The sequence below is a fragment of the Dipodomys spectabilis genome, unplaced genomic scaffold (assembly GCF_019054845.1).
Source record: "Dipodomys spectabilis isolate Male_0828 unplaced genomic scaffold, ASM1905484v1 ptg000064l, whole genome shotgun sequence".
Lineage (NCBI taxonomy): Eukaryota > Metazoa > Chordata > Mammalia > Rodentia > Heteromyidae > Dipodomys > Dipodomys spectabilis.
In genome coordinates, this window is record NW_024870741.1 from 2067785 (window position 1) to 2076776 (window position 8992).

At 34.2% G+C, this 8992-nt stretch overlaps 1 pseudogene; it reads right to left on the reverse strand.

Annotated features, from left to right (window-relative positions):
• Positions 1–6908: 6908 nt before the first annotated feature.
• Positions 6909–7008, reverse strand: LOC122108715 (annotated as a pseudogene).
• Positions 7009–8992: the final 1984 nt, after the last annotated feature.

Here is an 8992-nt window from a genome sequence, read left to right on the forward strand (position 1 = left end):
TGGATTGTCCCTTGTCTGCGAACTGCAGGATGAAGATATCTGCTTCTAGTCAGCTTTTGCTGGGGTTGAGTAGAATCCGCTCACCTGCTGCGTCTGGAGCCTTTGTCCTGGACTCTCTGTGTTGCAGGTACGGCGTCTAAGGCTGGCCACAGCAACCACCGCCGCTGGCAAGCGCTCAGATCTGTCTCCTTGCCTGGATTTTCCCTCTCTGGACTGTCTTCCTGTGATGGCACACTTGGTGTGACTCTCTGGCTTAGGACTGTTCACTGGAACAATAAAACTGCTTTCTATGCAAGAGCTTGTTTAGCCTCCAGCTTCTCCTCTGCCATCTTCCCAGAACATTTTCTAGAAGAATTTTTAGTGATACTCAAATATGTAAGAAATGAGGTAATTTGCCATTCTTTTGCACTTCATAAATGAGAAAGAATTTTCTAGGTGTTTTTAAATATATCATAATATAATGTAGAACTATTCTGTCACATCGTATGATAATCTGATAAAGATATTAGAATAAAGGACACATTGTACTAAGTTTTGGGATGTTAATGTATATAATTATTTTGATTGTGGAAAATTGTGGGGATTTCAACTTTGGGTATTTTTCTTGTTAGGCTGGCATAATATCAGTGGTTAATTTTAGGATAGTGATTCCCTTTCTACAAGAACATGCACCTTATCTGTCCTTTTAAACTTCCAATCATCAATGGCATCAGAGTTGTACACCAACTTGTCTAGCTTCCGACCTTAGCTGGTCTGGATCCTGCAGTCCTTCCAATCTTAGTTCTTAGATAGTGCAGGATGGTGGAAATGATCCAATGCACCCAGCTATAGATTGAGAAGAAAGTCCACTAAAATTTGGCCTAGGATCTGTTCTCAAGCCTCCTAAATAGTTAAGAGTAGACATGGGAGGCCCTGGTGCCAAGCAGTAACATTATTTTTAAAGCAATTAGACATATATGAGTTACGCTTCTGATTACCGCAAGGAAAAGAATAAAAGAGCAGTGAAGCATACAGGACAGTCAGAATTTTAACTAGAAACTCAGAGGCTGAATCAGCTTAGCTAGCTACTCAGGAGGCTGAGATCTGAAGATCACTGTTCAAAGCCAATCCAATCATGAAAATATATGTGATTATCTCTAAAAAATCAGAATGGAATAGTGGTAGACAACTATCCTTGGGCACAGAATCTTAGGGATAGTGCCCAGGCAGTATCACACTTCAGGAATGATGAATACAGGCATGAGCATCTGCATATGTGCATGTGCGTACCCACGTGTGCGTGAACACACAAACACACCAATGAGTATTTCAATATGACCTTCTTTATTTTTTTTACCTTGTTGTTCTCTGTTTCCCTGAATTAGTTCACAAATTAACAAAATCAGCTAAGCAGCTATTTACATCAACTCATCATGTTTCTCTAAAGTCTATTCTCTTTTTGCAAGCCTCCTTTTATTTGACCCAAAAGTAAATTATTCAGGAGGGCAATTCATCTCCCTCAACTCTGTAGTATTAGATTATTGTTTAGGTTCATATCCTAAAGAGACACATTATAAAAATTACAGTAAAAAATTTAGAATTCATCAAATGATAAAATAACAGGTAGAAAGGATCAAATGCTGATCGTTTTTCCAAGTATGTTATCTATGGTACCTAATTTAATCCTCACAATAATCCCATAAAGTAGAACTACTTCCATTTCTAATTCTCAGATGATGATATTGAAGTCTTCAGAGTTGGAATTACTAGTACAACATTGCACAAATGGTAAATCTTAGCCTGAGCCCCATTCCCACCGTATCAAATAACTTCATTCTAAGTTATGACTAAAATACCAGCACGTAGTCTACTAATTCTAGGAAAATTTCCCAGAATTATTGTCCACATTCTAATAATATTTCACTTTATCTTTGTTAGAAAATAGGAAAATAAGCCTGATGCCGGTGGGTCTACCTGTAACCCTAGCTACTCAGGAGGGTGAGATCTGAGGAACGCTGTTCAAAGCCAGCCCAGGCAGGAAAGTTCGAGAGATTCTTACCTATAATAAACCACTAATAAACCAGAAGTTTCACTGTAGCTCAAGCGATACAGTGATCACCTTGAGAGGAAGAGCACAGGGACAGTACCCAAGCCTAGAGTTCAAGCCCCATGACTAACCAAACAAAAAACAAAAAGAAAGGAAATAGGTAACTGTAATATGAAAATTCCAAGTTCATAATCAATTTATACCTCCCTGGTGAAAGGAACTGCTAAACTATAACATTCCTGATTTCTAGCTCAAAATTGTAGAAATCATATTCTATCCCATGACAACACTGCACTACCTTGGGACCCAATCTCTCTTTAACACAGTCATACTGAAGGAATGACCTCCCCAATTCCTGATGGAAACAGACTGCAGGACTTATAGACCAATCATTTCCACATTGTAGCTCACCTAAGTTGTTTAATATTAGAGGTATTTTGATTGCTTTTTATACCCAACATTTTGAGAGAAATGTACTATTTAAAATGCTGTTAACAAGCAAGACTGATATAAAAATCACCTTTGACCTCAGATAAATATTTTTCCAAAATGCAGTCTCACCTATCATTAATGGTAGGAACGAGAGGTTAAAAATAATAGACAACAAGACCTATGCATGAATTAAAGATTCTCCAAGTTGTGAATACAATTGGTTTAAAAAGACATCAATACTACTGCATATTTTTCAAAATTTATTGTGATACTGAAGATTCAGTCATAAAATATTAACACTTGAAAATAACTCATTTTCTTGGGAGTAGGACACAAAACACAAGATTAATCCTAATCATTTTCAAATACATTTATTTTTTCCACAAATTCATTCTTATAAAGATTCTAAAACTAACTGAAGTACAGATATACAAAGAAAATAATTTAACTGCATCATCTACATTAAAAAAACTTGCTAGAAAACAAAGTTATACTAATAATTAGCTTACCAAATTTACTTATACTCTTTTATTCTATTTCATTTACTTTCATAAAAACTGGGTTTTCATAAAATGATGCATAAAAAACCCTATATACCCACTTACATCTTCAGATGTTAATAATATTTATTTCAGAAATGTATTTAGCCCTATAGTCAATGAAGTGAAATAATACTAAAATATTCAAAGGCTTTTCAGAAATTGCAAGACTAGCTCTGGGTTGATATTTATATTGGAAAAAATATTCAAAAATCCTTATTTGTTAAAGTTATGAGAGTTACTCACAAAAAAGGGCCATTAGTGAAGATCCCACTGCATGTACAAAACAACTTCAAATGCATCCACAATCTGGAGGTGACACAGGCTTTTTGTTTGTTTTTGAAAGGTATATCTAACAAGCATATCCACAATACTGATTTTCAGTCCATATGATGGGATATTCAAACTTAATAAATACAGGGTAGATTATCTTAGTGAGATTAGATATGATGTTACAAAGAAAGTTATTTTCAACAGAAATCCGGATAGAATTTATCCACCTTGTGTTTCACAGGAATAACCAGAGAGTAATACCTGTTTGGTCAAGTAGGTCAAACTCACTCCATGATTATATCTTAAAAGTATAACCAATTTAAGAGGTCAAATACATATTTTGTACTGACAGTCATCTTACAGCAATAACTTACTACCTAATTATATCTGCATCTTCTTACCTAACATATAATCAGAGCTGAAATTGGTCTCTTTAATCTAACTTAATGTTGTATATGCTTTGATTATGATGATGTTATTATTTGACAAATAAAATGTACAGAAGAGTGGCTCCATAGAAATGACATGACAGAACACTGATAAATAAAAACATTGCAACACAGTTAGCTCTTTTCAGCCTCACCCTGTCCACATTGTCAAGCAACATTGCAACAGCACACTCACACATATACACATACACACATGTGTGCACATGTACACACATATATATGCATGCTAAATTCAGGGTTTAGTACAAAAAGTACAAATAAAATATTAGTGATTTGGACAAACGTTAATTTGCCTTATTACAAAATAATACACAATCCAGTCACCATGGGTGTTACATTTTACTTGCCTCGCCACATGTGACCACTTAATTTATTTTAATTAATTAATTCATTCATTTGTTTTGTGCTAATACTAGCCTTGAATTCAGGGCCTGGTTCTGTCCCAGAATTTGTTGTTTTTTTGTTTTAGTTTTCTCAAGCCTAGAATTTTACTGCTTGTCGCACAGCTCCATTTCTAGCTTTTGCTGGTTACTTTCAAATCAGAATCTAATGGAATTTTTTTTTGCTTGGTCTGGTTTCAAACCACAATCCTCAGATTTCATCTTTCTGATTAGCTAGGATAAACATATGAGCCACCAGTGTGGCTTTTAGATTTTCCTCTATAGCTATCTAATGCACATACTTAGATAGTAATTTAAAACATAGAGTATAGAAGCAAGTTGTACAGTGATGATATTGTCCTGCCAGAAATTTAAGCTAGTAAATTTCTTCTTAAAACCATGAGCAAAAATACCATGATATAATATAAGAAAACTCACTATTGAACATATGAGCTTTAAGAGTTTTCTAATAGATCCATTATTTGTTACCCAACATTAGAAAAAAACTGTATAATACAGTACTAAAAAAAAGTCTTTTGTAGGAATACTTAATTACCTTATTTTTAAAGATACCTGTTTTCATCTAAAAAAGTAGGCCTGTCTATTGTCTTCATGTGATTTTGATGGTTGAAGGTGCTTAATGAGAAGTCAAAGTGTATTACTAATCCTTTGCTATCAATTAAATCACCTTTTCTTCTTGGAACATACAATGATTAAAGCAATAGTTCATAATCAGCAAGCAATATTTCAGATTCACACTACCAGTGCAAGTGGATCACCAGTAATTAATCCTTGATACCATTTTCCACAAAGTTTTGTCCCAGATACAATCAGTCTGCCTTCTCTAGCTGCTTTCCTAGCCTGGACCTATTCCTTCACTCTACAGGAAAAGTGATATTCAAGTGATTTCAGTCAGTTCTGTTACTAGAATTATCAGGGATTTAGATTCTTGTCTGTAATTTGGTCAAAGCTATGTCTCTTTATGTAGGCTATTAAAAATGTATTTACTAATTTCAAGTAAATACATAAATTCTATTTCCATCTCTTTTAAAAAATAAAATTGTTTGATCTATAAATTGATCAGAGGCATGGATTTTGTGGCTAGCTAGATCATTGCACATCTGTCTCTTTCTTCCTCTCTCCCTTTCATGATTCTCATAGTTAATATGACTGCTCCATAATTATCCTAATTTATTTTGCTTTTATATTTTTGGTTGCATCATTTCACTTTTTGCTCTGCCATTCCCCAAATCATTTACATAGAAGGCATTATTTCATATTTTCTCGTTCCTAGAATAAGCTGCACATGAAGACACCACTGGTCCTCATTTTCAGTCTGTACCTTTCTATATGGAGGAAAACCTTTCCTCTGCTCTCTATCAATTCTCTACTCTCCAGTTAGAATAATTTCGAATAGTAAAAATGGAAAAAGAGAAAAAAAATCATGGTGAAATAACAGATGTAGAATATTCACTGGATTTTTCTGAGCAGTTCAACCAACGTGAACTATTGGGGAATATATGTGCACCTGATTCCCACTGGTACTCAATGTCTCTGCTTAGGCAATTCTGATGAAGACAAGGCACAAGAAGAAAAAGTGAGGAATGATATCATTCGCAGAAAAAATGGAGAAGTATTCAAGCAAATTATTCTATGGGCTGCTGAAAATAATCAGCTTACTACAGTACAGAGACTACTTTCCAAAAAGGCCACTCATGTGAATACTAGGAATGATGATGAATATACCTCTCTTCATTGGGAATCCTACAGTGGACACTTAGATATTATCCATGAGTTGGTGGCTCAAGGCAGATATTCATGCAATAACTGTGAATTGCTGGACATCCCTACACAGTGCTTATATGTGGAATAATACCAGACTGGATTCTTTCTTAGTTCATCATGATGCATATCGCACTGCCCAAACTAAAGTCCTCTTGACCCCCTTACATCTTGCTGTTTGGAGTAGAAATAGCAAAAATATGCTGGATCTCCTACTATTGAATATTATCAAATTATCAAACCAGGTCTGAAGAACTTTGAAGAAACTGCATTTGATATTGCCAAAAGGATAAATATGTATCACTACGTTTTTGGAGTTGTGGAAAGCTGTAAAAATTGTTCTCCTAAGTCATAATGGTTTGGTTAAGTTTCTTAAATTTCAAAAATGCCAATCCATCCTTGTGTCCATACAAAATATTTTCACCATACAAACAGCAGCAATATCTTACTTTAAAAATTCATGGACTCCATGGTATTCTTCAAGTGAATTGCCTGTCTTTGATGTCAAAATGTATTCAAGATTTGTTTGTATACATCTATAATGATTTCTGCAGAGTTTGTGGTTTTTAAATCAGAAATCATTTTAACTTATCTGTTGAAATGTGTAGTACAGAAACTAAAGATATTTCTGGTTTTTGTCTGAAAAAAGTATATTTTAATCTAATCTGTATTTTGTTTGTATAATATCCATAATCTATTTCATTCTCTCCTAGATATAATAGTTTGAATTCTACATTGTTTTATAATATATAGGTTCATTTTTAAATGTGTTATTTCAGATAGCATTCCATATAGAAACAGTTTAACATTCCTTTTTTTCCTAGGTCCTTATAGTATGTTATTTCTTTGGAATAAAATGACGATGTTATCTAATTTCAAACGTTTTGTAAAGATTATGCTATGTAAAGGCCTTTCGAAGGTGAGGATTTAATACACTGATGGCAAACTAACTTTTAGTTCAATTAATTACATGTATTTTTGTAATCATTTTTAATAACTGTTTTTCATTTCTTGCATCTGAAGAATGAAAAATATGGCATACTTCACAAATTTTCATATCATCCTTGTACAAGTGCCATGTTAATCTCTGTATTGTTGTAATTTGGGTAAACGTTCTGCTGAAGCATGTCATATCCTGTAAATTTACATAGTTAATGATGCAGTCTTTATGAAGGCATATATCCTTGGTTGACTGTTTGTAACCAGGAAAACTTATTGTTCCCAAAATGCTATTGATCTTAATTCTCTAAAATTCTGTGTATATTGGAAAACTTACATTGTTTGGTCGATTGCTCACATTTGCAATTTTTTGTCAATGACTATTTTAAGTCTTTTTTAATTAAATTTGATCATACTTTGAAGACTTTATAGCTAGATCCAAAGGTGATGGCTTTTCAAGTACTTATTTATCAACTGAGTTAGCTTTGTGGAGCTAATGGATTCAAAATAAGCCTTGCTTAAGAGCTACTTCTAAACTTCTGCAGCTTAAAATTTCCTAAATGAGGTCTTACTGGCACAAATGTCTACCTGACCCTTCACTCTTCTTCCATGTAGCAACAGACCAACCAGAATATCTTACCATGACAGCATAGATTTCCTTTTTGGAACAAAACTAATCTTAGTTAAGAGGGATTATAGAGAAATGAACAGTTAAGACAGAATCGTTTAGACTAGAAGGTATTTTATCAAAATATAATTGTTTGTTATACCTAACATTTTAAAAGTAGCTAAAGCCAAGAAGGTGAAAATAAATTCATATGCATGATTACCTAATGTCCTGGCCAGGCTACCATCCAACCAGGCAGGAATTTACACTACTGCCTTTCTTTCACCAAATATTTTCATAGGTACAAGAGAAGTCTATATGTTTCTCCTTGATATTAGGCCTTAAATTGGTAATGGTTTAATCACAGTGTTTCATCTTGCCTCTAGGCTGTAAATCTACAAATGGTAAAGCTTTAGGTCCAACTCTACCAAACACTGAGGTAGAAATAATGGAATAATACTTTAAAACACAGTTGCCTTTGATACCCTAACCACAACAGAACATTGCAAAACATGTGCCTTTTTTATATTATATATAGTTATATATTTTATATTTATATGTGCTGATATTTTATTTCACACAGTGAAGCTTACTAGAATTAATTGATAATTTGACAAATATATATATATTACAATAAATAGATTGGAATATAAATAATTGTGTTTAGAATATATATTAGTATATGGCCGGGTGCTGGTGGCTCACGCCTATAATACTAGCTACTCAGGATGCTGAGATCTGAGGATCGCGGTTCAAAGCCAGCCCGGGCAGGAGAGACCGTGAGACTCCTATGTCCACTAAACCACTAGAAAACCAGAAGTGGCGCTGTAGCTCAAGTGGTAGAGCGCTCGCCTTGAGCTGAATAGCTGAGGGACAGCACCCAGGCCCAGAGTTCAAGCCCCACGGCCGACCAAAAAAAAAAAAGAATATATATTAGTATATGAAAAGTATCATTGCAATGTCTTCGGTATAAACATTGTAAGTGTTCTTGGTCTTCAGAATTCACATTGTTAAAAAAAATTGTTTTCCTCTAATCTATAAGAGAATTTACACTCCTGCTCTGTTTATTATTTTAATTCACTGGTTCCAAAATGTTTTTCTACACATTTCTGAAGCATTCCTACTGATTATACCCAAATTTTGCTGATATGATGTCTAAAACTTATTATTCTTCGGCAGGACACATGGGTCCTAGCATCCCAGGTTTCAATTATCCCCATCATCAAGTAACAAGGGCAAGACTTCTCACCTAGGCCCATGCAACATGCCAACAGAAAGTAATTGAAAATCCATCTCAATTCTTACGACACTGGAATTAGCAGTAAGCAAATGTGAAATGCAAGGCAACTTAAAATGAAAGATGAGATCACAAAATTTGAAAAAATGTACAGTAATACAAACTTTCAATTTACAAATGACCAGCACATATGAGTGAACAAGATAACAAAGGTCACAAATTATTTTTAATACCCCTCTCCTAATAATTACTGAAAGATTTCAGTCCAGCATAAGTAGGCCAAAAAAATAGTTCCTAGAACGATAGATCCATAATTGGTCTACCAAGG